Genomic DNA, 18,656 nt, shown 5'->3' with positions numbered 1-18,656 from the left:
TCCCCTCAAGGAGACAACACTGTGAGCACAAAAAAATCTGAACGGGGTTATAAACTTGGTTCTGCATGTAGAACGGAAGAAAGTATGAAACGGATTGTGTAAGGGTACAACAAACCCATTTTTCCTTAAAGAACTCAAAAAGGTTAATGGTTTTAAATAACTCAGAAAGGTTAATGGTTTTAAAGCGTTAACAAACACATTGGGTTTTTAAAGTCAATATATGACAATAACTCAAAGAATGAGGACCAAGACTTCAGAAAGAACCACCATAAGGGTCTTAAAGCACTTGACTGGAGGGAAATGGAGAGTAAATTTTTTTGAAGTCCTAAGTTATGTTTTTAATAGGCACATATAGTAATTTCTAGAAGAGATAACATAGTTTTTTGTTTTTTTTTTTAACAAGTTCTTAATGAAACTCAGGAAGAAAAAAAAATCAAGAAAAAATAAAGAATGAGTGGAGCAGACAGGCAATAACTGGGAAAATATTGTGATTCAAACACACCAACGGCTTTACCTGTGGATGGTCTGTGTGTTCTAACGCAAAGGTGAGGACTTAAAGACAGAGGTCAAGAAAAAACTGTGGACTCTCTACAGACCACTCACTTTAGATGTGAAGATGGTAAAATTAAATAGACAGATAAAGACAGGCCTTGCAAATCTCAAGTAAATGAAAGCTAAAGCATCCAAAATAAATGTAAAGGGGACCCTGGATGGCCATAACAGAAAGGGGGGGGGGCATTGCATAATGATAAAAGATCAATTGCCAGGAGACACAGCCACCCTGTGAGGACATACACATAGCATTTTTTCTTTGAAACATGTGAAGTAAATCCTGACTGGCATAGGAAGAAAAGGAGACAAGTCATAATTGATTGGAGACTTTGACCCTTGTTTTTAGTAGTCGGTGAGAGGAGAAAGCAGGAAAATCAGCAAATCCCTTCCATACTTGAACCACCTTGAACTCACTGATGGTTGTTAAACATTCCTTCTGATGGTAGCTTTATTCTTTTTTATTTTAAAATTTTTATTTTATTTTATTTTTTGTGTGTGTGCCATTTCTAGATAATTAGCCAAATGAAAAAAATAGTTTTTGTTACTTAAACACTGTATTCTGATATTTATAGACATTTTCTGCATATTAACCCCAAACTAGCCAGGGCGGTGGTGGCTCACACCTTTAATCCCAGCACTTGGGAGGCAGAGGCAGGTGGATTTCTATGAGTTCAAGGCCAGCCTGGTCTACAGAGTAAGATCCAGCACAGACACCAAAACTACACAGAGGAAACCCTGTCTTGAAAACTAAAAAACAAACAAACAAACAAACAAACAGCTGCACCCATAATAACTGCAAACTAGAAGTAGCCACCTGGTAATAATAATACTCTGTATCATATCAGAACCTTCAGCCAAAAGAGTACTAAGTATTGATTCGTACAACAATGTGGAAGCGTCTCAAACTCACTATGCTAAGTGAAACAAGAGTCTCAAAGGGTAATATATTGTACAATTAATTTTTGTACTGGCGTCAGTGGTGAGGAGACAGAGCCATAGCTCTGCTGTCTCAGATGGAGCAATCTAAGGAGTTGCTTGAATCTCTTAGGGGTCTTGAATCAGGCCAACCTAGGATTTGTGGCTTCGATAGAGAAGAGCATTTCTGGCTAGCTAGTCTGAAGCAGAGCTGGAGATTTTTAGTGAGGATATAAAGAAAGGAGCTCAGGGGAGAAGTAAACCACACCCGAGAGCACAGGAGTAGACTTCTGTAAGAACAGTCCCAGACAGGAAGACCACCCCAGTGAGGATATGGGCTCCTGAGGGACCCCATTCACTCACTGTCTTAGTATATTAATAATTTTTTTTTTTGCTAGTTTTCAAGTTACTTCTGAAAAGGTTGCTAAGAACCTGCCCCCTCCCAACTTTTCTCTCTTTCAAGAAGTGAGATGTGTGAGGTGACTCCAGAGACACCCTGAATGGAATTATAATATGATAAACTAAAACCAGAAGCCACGAGGGTTGCACAAGAGGGTTCGTAACGTCATCTTCCTGCAAACAGTGTTTCTGGTGAGACTCTCAGAAAACAGCACACTGACTACTGGGAAGGGAGAAGGGCTTGACCAGCTGTTGTTAATTGCATTGGATTCTTGCTTCATTGCTGGTAAATTCAACCTGGTTCCTTCCCCTCTCGAGTCCCCATAAAGTTCCTTGTCCTTCTTTCCCACTTTGTTAGGAACAGAAGACACCGCAGTGTCCAGGTTAGAAGAGAAGGCATATTGTATTGAAGGGTGTAGAAGGAAATGTTCAGGACAATGGAAATGTTCTGAACCACACTGAGGAGATAGATACATTATGTGTTTGTCAAAAATCCATTTAATCACACACACACACACACACACACACACACACACACACACACACACAACAAAAAGAAAAAAGAATCAACCAATGTGCTTGAGTGCCTTGGGAAGGAATACAGACCCACAACCAACAAATCTTTCTGCAAAACAAATGTGCCACACTACACTGAAGCAGGTAGGGACAAAGAGCTGACCTTGATACATTTTGAAAACATTGCTTTGACTTAATTCTCTAAGACCAAATAGAATTGTCTACAAGCACTATGTTCCAGATTTCATTTTTCTCACATGTGTATGAGCCAGCATTTCGGAAGCAACCTTTATATTACACAAATAAACATTAATTGTAGCTTATGGTGGATAGGTTCTTCCTTGTTGGAGAAAGAGGTCTACAAAATGCAGATGAACAGCTAGGGTGAAACCTGAAATACTGGCTTACAATAACGCAGATTGACATAAACTCCTGTTCACAGATACAGAGAAAGTAGATGGAATGATAGATATGTGTGTATGGATAAGTTTATAGAATACATTTGTTTTCTAGCTTTATCTATCTCCAAGAGAATACATTCCAATAACAGTAAGCTCTCTGATCTTGCTTTCTAAATACTATTTACAATAAAAAAGAACAGATATTTGTATTAAAATTAATGAATATAGAGTTGGAATGGAAATAATAGCTGAAAGTAAGCCTGGAACATCTTATACCAACAAATACAAAGTAAAATTAAAAGACCTGTCAAATGGACACATTAGCCAGCTGAAGAAAATTCTCAATGGGCAGGGGAGATACCTGACTCAGGCAATAAAGTACTTGCCATGCAAACGGGAGGACCTGAGTTCAAATCTTTAGCACCTACACAAAAAGCCAGGTGCCACAGCGGCTTTTATGTGTAATCTCAGCACTTGGGGAGGATCCCTGGAGCTTGCTAGTAACCAGCCTAGCTGAGTCAAGGTGCTCTAGGATCAACAAGAGATCTTGTCTCAAAAAACTAGGTATAGAGCAATCAAGAAAGATACCCAACTGGGCTGGAGGGATAGCTCAGCCGTTAAAGGCTAGGCTCACAACCAAAAATATAAGAAAGATACCCAACCATGACCTATCCCTCCACACAAATACATACATGTGCATGCACATGTGCCCCTCCCCCATGAACATGTACACACTCACACAAATCCCAAATGATGGAATAACTGAGAGACAACTGAATTAAAGGACAAAGTCTAAAATAAAGATCCACAAACCCATGCTGGTATAAATGGATGATTACGCAATAAATCCGGGAGAATCGACAGATCCTCCTTAGATAAGCATAGACATAAATACAAAGTCAACCCTGGAGAAACAATCACAAGAGATCTGATGAATGCTGTTCAAAACACATTGATGAATTTTCAATGGATTTATAAGACTTTAAGGAAATGTGAAATATGTGCACTGCCGAAAAACATTTCTTTCAAAGATTGATTAACCAGTGTTGAGGTTTCAGGATATTCCCATACACTTTTGTTGTTACTCTTGTTTCCAGTAGTAGTTGGGACATTGCTTCACTATGTACCCCAGGCTGGCCTCAAACTGACAGCAATCCTTCTGTGTTAGCTTCTCAAGTACTGAGACTCTAGGTATATGCCCAGCCCATGAACTTAATGTTCTTCCCCTCTAAATATAGGGTTCCAGCCTACATCCCTTGATTATAAAGCAGGCATGGAATGCTTTTCTGATGTATTATGGAAGTGGAAACCATCCTTTGCCCTTGGAGGAAACTCAGACACCACCTTAAACAAGAGACTGAAACTGTCATCACCAACAACAGGTCATGCTCGTGTCCTGTTCCGTACAAGGTGACATAATGTGAGGGAAGGGCCACTTTCTCTCCTGTTTGTTTTCCAAACACCTCTGATCTTGCCCAATCATAGAACTCATCAGAGAAAGCTAAACTGAGTCATGCTTTACAGAAGCTTGGCTTAAAAAGTGTCAAGGTCATGACCAAGAAAACCGGAAATAGTCATTGATGCAAGGAGACAAAGAAAACGCTGTATGAATACAGTGTAAGTTCCTGGATTGGCTTCCAGAACAAACAGATATTAGTGGAACTGTTTAGCTGAAGTCAGTAGCTTAATTAATACTACTGTGCACAATTTCATTGTTTTTTTTTTTTTTTTTATAAATGTTGTATAAGTTGTTTGCCTTAAAACATCTGAATGAGCTTCCTATACTAATTCTGGAGGATCTTTGGGACTCTTCTCAAATCCTTTCTACAATTATTGATTGATTAATTGATTGATTGAATGTGTGTGTGCATCATACACACATGTGACACTCAGAAGACCACGTGTGGGAATCCCTTCTCTTCTTCTCCCACGTGAGTATTGGGGATTGAACTCCTGTTGCCAGGCTTGATGGCAAATGCCTTTACCTATAAAGCCTTCTCCCTGCCCCTGTTCTTATTTATTTATTTATTTATTTATTTATTTATTTATTTGCAAGGTCTCACTCCATAGCTCAGTCTGACCTCTAGGTTTCTCTGTAGGTCAAGTTGGTCCCAAATTCACAACAGTCTTCTTGCCATAACCTCCAGAGTTCTGGGATTTTAGGCATGAGCTACCATGCTCAGCTTGCAGCTCTCCTGTGTCTAAAATTATTCTAAAATTAAAAAAAAAAGCACTTTAAAATGAGGAAGTGGGAACAGCAGATGATAGTTAAAGATAACTGTGAGCCAAGTGCAGGAATAAGTAAACCCCCAGTGTGTGGTTATGCTGTTGCCAGGCGGAAGGTAGGAGTAGACAGAGAAGTTCCTTAAAGCCATGTCTTATAGTGCATGGAAGGTCAGGATCCAAAGTATGTGGTCCTTAGACGTAAGGTGACTCAACAGTGTATGGTCTGAACGGGGACGCCTTTAAGAATGAATGGGTTGCTCAGCAGGCAGGATACTGAGACCAAAATGGTGAAGTGGGACTGTCCAATGCAAAGTAGATGTGATCATCATGCTTTGTTACCATAAGAAGCTTGGGCATAATTTTGAAAGTTTGCCATGCTAAAGAGCTTTGTACTTAATTTTGAGAGTAGTATTTTCTACAATGCATACTTGAAAGTTGTCTTAAGAATTTCTATTTCTGTGATAAAACACTATGACTGAAAGTGGATTGGAGAGGTCAGGGTTCGTTTCATCTCATAGCTTGTACTCCTTCACCCAGGGAAGTCAGGGCAAGGACTCAAGGCAGGAACTCAGAGGCAGAAACTGATGCAGAGGCTATGGAGCAATGTTGTGTACTGACTTGTTCCTCACAACTTACTCATAATGAGTCCTAGTAGAACCCAATACCACTGGCCAAGGAATGGTACCACCCACAGTGAACTCAGCCTTCCTCCATCAATCATTAGTCACGAAACTGCTTGTCCATAGGATTGCCCAGCATTTACTCAACTGATGCTTCCTCTTGCCAAATGACTCCAGCTTGTCTAAAGTTGGCATAAAAGTAGCCATCACAAAATTCTTCTCAAATAATAAGTATGAAAATATTCATAGTGAAATATATTCAGAAATGTCGGGTCAAATAAAGTTATGCCAGTTTTTTTTTGTTTTTTGTTTTTTTTTTTACTGAGCCACTTCTCATGGCCTCTGATTTATGAATTATGTGTAATGTCCTCTTTTATTTTCTAAATGTCATATGTTGCTCAAGCATTTCTCTGTAGACCAACTTCAGCTTCCTTCACCCAACCTGCAACTCCACCCTCACCCTGCCAAGCCCTTCCATCTTGAAGCAGTCCACTTAGGAGCTCCGTGCAATGGTGGAGTGCTGGTTTCCGGATCAGGCTTCCAGGAGGTGAGTGGTTGTTATGGTAATAATACATTGAAGCGGAACCGGATTTGACATTTTCACTGCTACTGTGGTGGACAGTGGATGGACAATGATGGACAAGAAGAAGAAGGTTCATGGGAACAATGTTTGAAAAGTAATGATTAAAAAAAAAAAAAAAAAACAAGTGGCTATGGTTTGATGTGTCCTCTAAGGTTTATGTGTCAAAAAAATGGAGTCCCCCAGTTCATACAAGTCGTGAAAAACCTCTGCTAGTGAAAATTTAGAATCACCTTTGTAACAGGCCTTAGAACACGCCTGTGGGAGATTATCGTGATTTGATAACAGAGGTGGGAAGACGCGTCCACTGTGGGTGGCACCATTCCCTAAGCTTAAATCCTGGACTGGAAAGGAGAAAGTGAGCTGAGCACAGGCATTCGTCACTCTCTGCTACTTGACTGTTGACGTAATGTGACCAGCTGCCTCATGTTCCTGTTGCTGCTGTGACTTCTTTGTCATGGTAGACTGTAACTTTAAAGTGTGGGCCAAAATACACCCTTCCTTTGTTTTTTTGTTTGTTTGTTTGTTTGTTTTTTGAGACAGGGTTTCTCTGTGTAGTCTTGGTGCCTGTCCTGGAACTCACTCTGTAGACCAGGCTGGCCTTGAACTCACAGAGATCCGCCTGTCTCTGCCTCCCTAGTGCTGGGATTAAAGGTGTGTGCCACCACTGCCTGACAACCTTTCCTTTTTTTAAAAGTTGCTTTTGCTACAGAATTTACACAGCCACAGGAAAAGTAATTCAGACCATATGTTAATGCTGCTTAAAGAAGTCTTTGGGAGATAACTGCGATCAGAAAAAATCATGAGAGAACTAATAGCTTTGTATGAAGATTTCTGCCATGACTTGTACTTCCTTAATCTTCAAATGTCATCATATGTTGCATATTAACTATGAAAATATTCATAGTGAGATACATTCAGAAATCTGAGATCAAATAAAGCGATGCCCATTTTCTTACGGAGCCAATTCTCGGGGTCTCTGAGGTATGAATGTGCAGGCTAATGATGCAGCTCATGGCCGTCATCAGAAGGAAAGAAAAGCAGCATGATGTGGCTCAGTAGCCTCCAGAATCATAAGCTCGAATGAACTTCAACTCCTTATAAGTCACCTAGTCTCATGTTTTGTTATCATAACAAAAAATGGACTGATGTAAATATAAAGATTATCCCAACCTAAGTGTCTCTTTGGATAATCAGTTATAATCCCAAGTGTTTCAACATCAGAGAAAAACCTGTGCTTTTTTCTACAGCACTTATGTGATGTAGAAAACGAGTCAGCCCCAGGAAGCTGCCAGGTACTTTCAATTATGCTATCCCAAACTAACTCTTACTTACAAAATATTAAGAACCTTTTGCTCTAGCACAGACTTCAGGAAATAGTCATGATGTTCACATTATATTATAAATCACAAGTTTTCTTAAGTCAAACTGTATGTCTCACTTACCAACATATTCTTTGACTTGCTATCTATAGTTGTCTTTTTGTATCTTCTATTTCTCTAGATTTTCTACAAAATTATACTGTAGCATGAATCCTAATTGGTCTTATTAATAAAAACCTGAGTCAGATATCAGGGTGAAAGCTAAAAGATCAGAGAAGCAGAGAAGCCAGTCACTAGAAAGACTTCTTATCTCAAGGAATTCTCAGCCTGAAAGGGAACTGAGCTCCTTTCTCCTCCTGCCCAGCCATATCACTTCTTGTCTGAACCTCTCTAGTGCTGGGATTAAAGGTATGTGTGCCTCCTAAATACTGGAAGCAAAGGCATGAGATCCTAAGTGCTGGTAATAAAGGTGTGTGCCATCACTGCCTGGCCTCTATGGCTAACTAGTGGCTAGCTTTGCCCTCTGATCTTCAGGCAAGTTTTATTTGTTATATCATACACAACATATCACCACATTTCCCCATTTCCCCTTTTGGACAATAATCATTTTAAAACTGTTTTTTTTTTGTTTTTTGTTTTTTTTTTTAGTTCAGTGGTTGTAAATAAAAGGGAATTATTATTTATTTATTTCCATACACTAGAATGCTACTCAGAGGCAGCTGCAAAGAGTGGTGAGTGGCTCCCTATCCTGCAAAGGGAGCGTGTACAGGTGATATTTGCATAGGGAAAGAAGGGTGCTGACAACCATGCAATGGCTTGCTCTGACTGCCTCTCAAACTCTTTCCAAAAAAGCAATTCCCTAATCACACCCTTTCTAAAATCCAAATTGCATTTTTTTTTTTTTGCCATAGATAATAGATTCTGTGGTGATTCTGAATGAAAACGGCCCTCATAGGCTCTTACGTTTGAATGCTCAGTCCCCAGTTAGTGGAACTGTTTGGGAAGGATTAGGAGGTGTGGCCTTGTGGGAGGAGATGTGTCACTGGGCGTGGACTTTGAGGTTTCAAAAGCCCACAACCTTCCTGTTAGTTCTCTCTCTGCCTTGTTCTTATGGATCAGATGTAGGATCTCAGCTACTTCTGCAGTGCCATGCCTGCCTATTGGCTGCCATATTCCTTGCCATGATGGTTATGAACTCCCTCTGAAACTGTAAGTGTGCCCCCAATTAAACACTTTCTTTTATAAGTTGCCTTGGTTGTGGTGTCTCTTTAAAGAAACAGAAGTGTAACTAAGATAGACTCCTAGAAGCATAGAAGCGTTTACTTTGTGGGAGGCGAAATGATTTCTGGTTAAGGCCTTGTTGATTTACTCACTAGCTGAGTAGTACTAGGCCTCATGTTTAGCACATCTGTCTAAACCTCACTAAATAGCTACTAAATAATAAAATGTAGTACCACAGTTGTCAGGAACTCCTTCGGAACCCATTTACTCTCTAGGCCTCAAAGTTTAACAGATTATTATTACACTTAATTTATATCTTTGAACTCAAATGACTAGAAAGGAATCTAATACTAACATAATTATTTTTAAATGACAACTTGGAACCGCCAGTCGGTGACTAGTAGGGCAACCTAGTCCTAGGGCTCCAGGTTCTCCCCTCCACCCAGTCCAGAGTTCTAGAAAAAAAGAACTCAGAAGGGCATATAGAAAGCACACTAGATATTAGCTCCATTTTACAAATCTTCTCTTTTATTCTCCATAGCCAGTCGATGTGCAAGCCTCACTAAATATATTTGTCCCATCAATCTTCCTTCTTCTCCATTATATTCACCTCAGGACAGTCCTTCAAGATCTCTAACACAAGTCGGGCGGTGGTGGCACACGCCTTTAATCCCAGCACTCAGGAGGCAGAGGCAGGTGGATCTCTGTGAGTTTGAGGCCAGCCTGGTCTACAGAGTGAGATCCAGGAAAGGCAAAAAGCTACACAGGGAAAACCTGTCTCAAAAAAAAAAAAAAGAAAGAAAGAAAGAAACCCAGCTGTGGCCAGAAGACAGTAGGAGAAAAAAAAGGGTGTCACTGAACTCAGAAGAAAGGCTTTTAATGTGGAAGGAGTAACGATGAGGGCAAATGTAATGTGACTCAAAAGTATCTCTTGAACATACAAGTGGCAGTTGAGTAGAAATCTGTCATGTTGGATAATAGGGGCTGTGAGGGTTCATTTTCATTGTCAAGTTAACCAAGTTTGGAATCACCTATGAGATACAGTTTGGGGCATATCTGTAAGGACATTTCCAGAGAAGTTGAACTGAGACCAGCTCTGAAATTGGGTGGCACCATCCTATGGCCTAAAGTCCAAGGATAAATAAAAAGGAAAAAAGGAGAAAGCAGCTGGGTGTTAGCATTCATCTACCCTTGCTTCTTGACTGTGGGAGCAATATGACCAACTTTGTTAAATTCCTGTCATATTGGGCTTGATTATATGCCCTCAGACCAATGATTCTCTGTTGGGAGCCCTGCGGTCTAGTTTTGGACCAGTATATGAGTGCTTGTCCAACAGGTCCAGATGAGGTAAAAGCCCGCAGGGACAGTCTTACTCAGCAAGAACCAGTGGACTTCAGGATACTGCAGGATACTTCTGGGGCCACGCGGCCTGCATTCTCTCTTCTCTCTCGTGATATTGATGATTCTCTTGGTGGATTTAGTGTCATTTTGTCAATCTTGCATGGAACAGATGTGATCATTCCTGGGAACCCAATTTTTCTCCAATATTTTCCCCTAAAATTCTTTGGGAGCTGATGCTTCTCAGGTTTCTTCTCTGGGGAAGCCAGCTGTCTGAAAGAGCCTGGGAGCTGTTCTGATCCAGAGCTGACAGGATCGGAGGCAGATCACCCCTATTTCTGTAAATATGTTTTGAATGATATTGTTGTTCTTGAAAATGTGTGCCTATGTCAATTACCTTCTAGTTTTGTAAAGACAGGATGTACCCAACTCGATATTTGGCCAAGCCAGCAAAATGATAACTGTTGTTTTGGATTTAAAGATGTTTTGATGTTAAAGTTGGGAAAAACACATTTGACATATTTGTTTTTGCTGGGGGTTAATGGAGGATGGAAAAAACATATTTGTTATTATGGAAAAGCATGCTTGTTTTTGATGTATAAATAAAGATGGCTGGAACTAAAAAAAAAAAAAAAAAAGATATCTCCAACACTGATGAAATTCTTTACCAAGGCATGTGATTATTACAAACACCCCCTAAGTGCCTTTCTTCTCTGTTGTATTTCCCTTTTAATTTTCCTAACATCTCCCAGCGTTTCCTCTGTGGTATGGAATTAAGAGCACTTTGTACCTTTCCTTAAAATCTTGTAGTTGCTCAACTCTCATCAGTTACAACATGAGGCAGAGGCTTTTTTAAGAACCACACTTGCACTTCTACTGTGTAATCCTTTGAATCCATTCACCATGCTTTGTCCAAATAAACTAAGCATTCACACACATTGCATATGCCTTCTTTTGCCACAATGTCCTTTTCCATCGCATCTTCCAGTGAAACTTTTATATAACTTTCAAAAATTCTGCTCCTGTTTCCATTTCAAAAGCCATCACTGACTCTACAGTTAGGCCACCCATCTTGGGCTTGACACCGTGCTCTGTACAAATTGTCAACACAGAACAGCTTGTGGTGTCAAGTGAAGGATAGACACCACTACCCCACAGGAAAATGCAATACTCGACTCATTCTGATATCTGTAGTGCAAGGCTTGATAGTTGGAGCAGGGCAGATTCCCAGCAGCCATTTGTTGATTGAGTGAGGCGGCAGGAAGAACTCTAGAGTCGGGCTTAGGACTCAAGCCTGTGCTGTTCCTAATGATCTGTGTGACTGGAAGTGTGTGACGTTTCAGGTTCCTTAGTCTGTGGAATGAGGAAGCAGAACCAGATTGTCTGAAAGGGACTCTGTGGTTTTAACAGTTACAAGAATTTTTACTACAGAGGTTGCTGCCTTGTCAAAGAATGATTTTTTAAATTGTGACAATTTTGAATAAAGGCTTCAAATGGAAACTGGAATTTCCACAGTATTTTGAAAAACATATAATGCTAAAACATATATTGGGCTAATATTTCTAAAAGTTCGCAGTGGGAACTATGGGTATAGTTCAGTGGTGGATCATCTTCCCAAAGTGTGAGGCCTTGGGTTTGATCGCCAGCACCTCAAAATAAAACGTCAAAGCACCTGGGAGGGTGACGCAGGTCTGTAGTTCTAGCTACTCAGAAGGATAAGGCAGGAGGATTTCAATTTCACAGCCTCACTGTGCTGTAGAGTGAAATTCAGGTTAGTTTGGGCGACCTAGAAAGACCCTGATTTAAAAAACGGGGGTACAGGACACAGCTAAGGCACTTGTTTTCCACGTGCAAGGCCCTTGGTTCAATCTCCAGCACCTAAAAAATTAAGCAGAATTCAAAAGTTCACGAAAGCTGTAGCCGAATCACATTGATTTAAATGGGTGCATGTTCTTTGACCAATCTGCTCACTCCACTGTGTGGAACCTACATGGAAGAGGTAGTGCTTTGGTCTGACCTAAATCATCTACGTTTGCTTGCTTGTGTGATACCAACCAAAGTACAGTTTGCTCTGTGGTTCCAGCTCACAATATTCTGGATTCCCCTCACCACACACAGGCACAGTGAAGTTCTTCTGAGCTTTTGGTATCACATGTTTTCATGCCCTTTTCCGAAAATAACTCCCTCTTGATTATAGGCAAAGGTCAAGGCAATCTATATTCTAATTAATTTGGCAAGGAATTTCTTTCATTTGAGCAGCTGATGCTTCTCATTGTTGGAACATTCTGTGCTCTTAAAGCCCGGGAAAACTGCATCCTGTATTTCAAGGATGCGAGGACGATCATGAACTAAGAAAACACCTTTACCAAGTGGGCACGCAGAGGTGATTCTTCATTTGTTCTTTCCTGAGTTGAGCTAGGATTGCCTTGACATTTTTTTTTTTTCCCGTGACATTTTAAAGTGGGGTTGTAAATAATGTCTACTGCAGAGTTGAGGGGTAGGAAACAGGACCCGCAGGAGCTGATGGGGCCTGAGTCCAGGGAGGATGGCGCCACTGTAAATAAATAAGAAGATGGCTCTCCTTAATCCCTTCCTCTTCCCTTGCACGTAGACGTCCACCATCAGTGTGTCAGGCTTCAGAGCACGGCTCCCCAGCAATTTTGCTCGACCCTTCAAGCTTTAGCTGTTATTGGCCAATGGGAGAGGAGCGAGCCCCGCCCCCTCCTTCCCGGGCTGCGCCCAGAGCATGCGCAGTGGGCTTGCTTGCGCCACCGCCCATCAGCTGAGACTGGCAGCGTAGGGCTGTGGGCCCCCGGGGTGACAGCGGCTGGCCCGGGAGGAGAAGGAAGCCGATGAGGTTAGGGTAAGAGGCTTGCTGCAGAGCCGGAGGGTCCGGGAGGTGGGGGCACCCCAGAAGCGCAGTCCGCGGTGGCTGGTTTTGGGTGCACGGAGTCGGGCTCCCCAGGGACGCAGGGCCGGGCGCCTCTCGGGCTCCCACGCCCCGCCGGACACTCGGGGACGCGCGACCCGCGTGCACTCCCGGGCGCGCGGCAGGGGACACACGGGCAGCCTGTCAGCTTTGGGGGCCGGACCCCATCGCCAGCTCCCGACGGGGCGACTGCCTTATTCCGCATTCTCGGTCCACTTCCCTTCTAGAACAGAAAAGCAAAAGCGCTGGGCCCTGATCGTCTGGCCACAGGTTCTTTTCCGCCGCCCCTTGAGTTTGCTGGGCTGTTGGCCTTGACTTAAACACAAGCTAACTTTCTTTGACCTGCCTTGTGTGCATGCCTTTAATTGATTTACCCCCAAGACCCTTAACAAAAGTATGCCAGGAATTCGCACCTGTGTTTTCTAGGTTAAATTCAGGTTAAAAAAAAAAAAAAAAGGCGTAGGTAGGGGTCGGGGGAGAGGAAGATAGCCTTCTAGTCAAATGCTATTTTTTCCTTCTAATTTTTTATTATGCTTGCATTTTATATACATATCTCATTTTTTTGATCGCTTCAGATCTTGTATTCTGGTAATAATTATCATTTACAAGTGGTCTATAATGGGGGCGGGGAGACGGAGGGGGGCAAGGGGGGGAAGGAGAAAGGAAGTAACCATGAAATACGGTTGGGTTTGGTCCTGTTGGAGGTGGGCATTCCTTTTACGTGTACTCTGAGCTGCACTGGGCAGAGACTGATAAAACTGTTAAATTGTGTCTCGTGATGTGAAAGCCTTTGGCTTTGCCGCTTCCGAAGTTGGCCCCCGGCTTGTGACTACTAGTTAAGAATTAAAGAGTCGCTTCCCAGTGTCTGGGGAAGTTAATGTGACACTGTATTAACTCAGCAGCGTCATTTTCCTTCAGCTAGTTTACTTCTTATATTGCTCCCGATTAACAGTCCTTTCTAATTTTGATTATGATCCCAAGTTCATCCAAGTGCTGCTGGTTGAAATTTATTAATAATGAGGTCCAGCTACATGTAGCTCAAGGGTGAAGTTCTTACTTAGTATGCACAAGGCCCTGGTTCAGTCCTCAGCACTACAAAATATTATTGCTACATATACTATTACTATTAGATTAAAACACCTACAGTTAATTTTTAATAATCCACCTACAGTGGATTTCACTGTGGTTCAGTGTAACTTGAAATATTAATGTGTAAAACCACAAGGGGTGGAGGAATCCTTGGTGAACTAAGCTAAAACCAAATAGTGCAGCATAATATTTTAACTGATGAAGGAGCTGGGCTGAAATGCACTTCGGTAGTTTGTGGAATGAACACCCTGATGGAAGATTGAGCACCCTCATGTCCGTTGATTATCTCCTATGATTGATTCCTCTCTTGTTTGTCTTGGGGATTGAAAATACAGTGTTCGTCTTTGGATCTTTTAAGTACTATACATGGTTTGAAGCAGAAGTTACATTGGCAGAGTAGTAGTGACTTCTCATTTCAGATCTGGCATCTTTAGCATGTGATAACAGCTTGCTGAGAAAAGGAGCTAGTAGTCACGTGCGCACCATGGAGGAAAGCCTTCTAGAGACAGGAAAATGGCACCCGGAAAAGCCAAGACAGCAATACGCCTGGAATTTAGTGTTTTAGAAATGTTAATATTTACTCTCAGGCTGGGTATGTGTTCTTAGGAAATTGGTACGCTTGTTCGTTCACACTACAAACTTATTGATTCCTGACCTATTTTGTAGCCAAGTACTAGAGAATAGAACCAGTTTCCACTCCACCTCTCACACCACAAACACACACAAATAAAAACCCCGGGGGACAGATGAGAAGAAAGTCCAGTGTGTTTCACTGGTGTTCGTGATTAAGAAAGTGAAACTGACCATCTGTTTTGAGCAGGCTAAATTTTAAACTGGTGTGTGCTTAGTGGAAGCCTTAAAGATTCAACAGCATGTCCAGTCATAACTGCAGGGCGGTGTTTTACATTCAACCATCGGCCTCAAACATTTCTCTGAACTTCTCTTTGGTTCTTTAGCCACACAGTCTTGAGACAGCTCTCGTTTTGGGTGTTGCCCTTTGGACTCCCTCCTCCTCTTTCACCTTACAGTGTTTATATGTCTTCATAAAAAGAGAATTACTAAGATGTTGAGTTGAACACTGTCCAATAGAACTTTCTGCGGTGATAGAAATGGATATGTGAGCTGTCCAAGCTTCTGGCTACCGGCCACATACAATTTCTGAGCACTTGAAAGGTGGCTTGGGTGGCTTCCATTTAACTTAATTCATTTTAATAGTCCACGTCAATAGTAGCTACTCTGCAGGCAGTGCAGGTGCATGCCATGATTTATATATAATTATTTTGAGCAAAGGCACCAGGAATTTGAAGTGGGTTTAGTGCCTTGCAGCTCAAGCTAGGTACTGGGGATGGTTACAGAGCACAAACATTTTATAAACATAGCAATAATTAGCTCACTTGTAAAAGTCGTAAACTTTTTTTTATCGATAACTATGTACTTGTATGTGTATTTCTTTTTTGCAGCAAAGATAACCACTGTCCCACTTACATTGTATCATATCAGATGAGCCCACTCTTGTTGTCTTTGAAATGCCATCATTCGTTAGCCGAACAGTACAGACAGGGAGCGTGCTGCTCGGTGTTATTACTTCCACCATTGACATTTCTGAGTCTTTGAAAATGTCATCATTCATTAGCTGAACAGTACAGACAGGGAGGGTGCCGCTCAGTGTTATTACCTCCATCCATTGACAGTTCTGCGTTGAAGGAGTCAGGATAGCAAGACCTGTGGGCCAGCAGGAAGGTGGCAAGTTTTGGCTGTGTAGTTGCTTTGCTCCACCTGTCCTAAGTTGTTCTACAGAAAGCAATAGGATTTAGTCTAGTGTTTGAGAAAAATGTGAGCTCCCAGATTTACATCCAGATTTTAGGTCCTTTGCTTATCATATACAAGTTATTCGTTCTGTGATGCCCCAGTTTCTTTGTGAAACACTACAGTGGTAATTATACCCACCACATGGGCTTTTGAGAATCATTAATTTATTATAATAATTATAATAAAATAATTAATTTAAAAATAATCATTAAAGCTACCATGTGCAGGAAATATTCAACTATTTCTCAGATCGCTGCTCCTTCATCACTCAAGACTGCACTGAGGTGGTCACCTCTCTACCCTTCCTCTGACAAATTCTGAACAGGTGAAGAGGATAGCTCTTTGAATGAATGAAGCCCATGTGTCACCAACAGGGACATTCTCCAGTTAGCTTGCTTGAGTCCAAGGATGAGAGCAACAGGCAACAGGCTGTGATTGTGACTGACTCAGTGACTTACTTTTTGGGAAAAAAGAAAAAAGAAAACACTGAGGTTTGGACTGTTATATGTACATGGATTTTGAGAGCTAAGAGAAAGCCAAAATCCTTTGCACACATTAGCAGGACTCTGACCTTAGTCCCTTTGGGGGAGGGAGATTAGGCTTCAGGGGAGTGTGTGGCTGTGTACCTCTGATGAGGGCCCTGCAGGTGCAGGACAACATCAGATCTGCCCTTTGTGTACAGTGGAAAAGCACTTGGCCCCTGGACGTGCCTTATCTTACTTCGATCCTGGCAGGAGACCCAGCTGCTAAGTGTCTTCGCCCAAGGTAGAGATTTCTGGTTGCTGGTTATACTGGCAGCTGAACAGGCAGTTGGTGAATTCTAGTAATTTTAAAGACATATAGACACAAGAGAGTGAGTGTGTTAAGGGTGTGGCTTGTAGATATGAATGTGAGACTTATTTGTGCCCATGGCTAAAGGAGGAATCATTCACAGGGTGTTGGTGTTGGCTGTAAACCATAGGTGCTTTTGGAAGTCTGACTGATAGAGAAAGATGCCACTGAGCCAAGAGAAATGGTCTTTATCCATTCCTTACGGTATTATTTGTCAATTAAAAGGATTGAGGTATTGGTAGATGCTACAGGGAACTGGTCCTGGAAAACACAAGGAAGAGAAACAAATCACTCACAAAGAACGTATATTGTATGATTCCACTCACGTGAAACACCTGGAATAGAAAAGCATACAAAGTGGATTAATGATTTTTATGGCTGAGAAGGTTGGGGACAGACAGGAGATGTAACATGATGGGTAGGGACTTGCTTCTCAGAGTAACGTGCGTTTTAAAAGTTACATGGTGATTACCGCACAGCTCTATTAACATATTTAAAACCACTGGATTATATGATTTCAGTGACTGGATTGTATGGAATATGAATTATATCTTAATAAAGATCTTATTTTTTAAAGGATGGGGTTAACAAGCTGGTTCAGCAGGTGGGGATACTTGTTGCCAAGCCTGATGACCTGACTTTGATCCCCAGGACTCACATGGTGAGAGGGGAGAACCAGCTCTTGAAAGTTGTCCTTTGATTTCCACACACTCATAGTAGCAAACTCGCATGCATTTGCATGCATGCATGCATGCATGCATGCGCGCGCGCGTGCGCGCGTGCGCGCGCGCACACACACACATGCACACACGTTCAAAACTTTAAATATATGAAATGGAGGATCTAATTGATTCACAGAATGCTTAAAATGGTGTTGGAGTCATTGACTTCCAAGCCTAAGCTGACCTTGAACTCAAGATCCTTACAATTTGGGGACTCCAGTGCTGGGGGGACAGGTGTCCAAGATCACGCCTACCTTTTCAGATCTAGTCTCACTCAGCCTGGTTCCCAGCCCTACCTTTTCAGATCTAGTCTCACTCAGCCTGGTTCCCAGCCCTACCTTTTCAGATCTAGTCTCACTCAGCCTGGTTTCCAGCTCTTTACATGGCTATAGTCCCCCCCAATTCAGTACTTCCCGGGAGGGAATTTACTCCTGCTACCTTGTTGCTGTGGGTCAGCTGTTTGTTAAGGTTGGAATTTGCTTTTAATGGCATTGTTTTTGAGTCTATATTTAGGACCTGGTTCACGTGGAACAAGGAAGGAGAGTAGAGAATATACCAAAGCTCTCAAGACTATCTGATGACCAGGCACATTCCACAGTGCACAGACCCAGTTAGTTTAACCAGTCATATCAGCTCAGCTGTTATATTTCCTCCCAGCACTGTCCCTTTGGGCCTTCCCTACCATCATGCTCCTTGTATGCAGATTCAACCCACTGTGCATCAAAAATATCATTTAGTTATATCAGTATAGAACATAATATATACAGGTTTCTTTTTTGAAATGTATTCTCTAAACAGTACATCGTAACAACTATGTACGAAGCCGAAGAAACTTGAGCATAACCAGATTTTAGTTGGAAATTCCAGTGGTTTGATACTGGATTATGGTCAAACAAAACCTAGAAACCAAGACTTGTTCTTCTGAGATAATTAATCCCAATGTTAGCAAACATGAGTAACTTTGGAACCTGACCCTGGGCTTAAATGTCACCTTCATCAATGGGGGGGTTTCGCTACTTTGGACCAGTTACTTGTTATAAGCCACAGTGTGCTAAAAAGAACAGTTAAGGAGGACTCTAAAGGGGAGGTTGTGGAGTGACGCTGGACAGCCGGTGTGAACTGTTTTTATTTCACAGATAAGTAGTTACTGTTAGGTCATTCCTCTCTCTCCCTCTCTGGGTTGCTT

The 18,656-nt window shown here is 41.8% G+C and overlaps 1 protein-coding gene across 2 annotated transcripts in view; it reads left to right on the top strand.

Moving 5' to 3' along the window:
- The first annotated feature begins 12,840 nt into the window (after positions 1-12,840).
- Positions 12,841-18,656, top strand: part of Stx7 (syntaxin 7) — a 38,162-nt gene continuing 32,346 nt past the window's right edge. Inside the window, exon 1 of one of the 2 annotated variants that reach the window (XM_028877410.2) lies at positions 12,841-12,947. The gene's annotated coding sequence lies outside the window, so the exon portion shown is untranslated. Of the gene's footprint in view, positions 12,954-18,656 lie in introns of both variants that reach the window. The other variant, XM_028877411.2, reaches the window with a different exon arrangement.

This window comes from Peromyscus leucopus, chromosome 8a (genome assembly GCF_004664715.2).
Source record: "Peromyscus leucopus breed LL Stock chromosome 8a, UCI_PerLeu_2.1, whole genome shotgun sequence".
NCBI classification, from domain to species: domain Eukaryota; kingdom Metazoa; phylum Chordata; class Mammalia; order Rodentia; family Cricetidae; genus Peromyscus; species Peromyscus leucopus.
The sequence above is the reverse complement of the archived record's forward strand: the minus strand, read 5'-3'. Positions and strand labels throughout refer to the sequence as shown.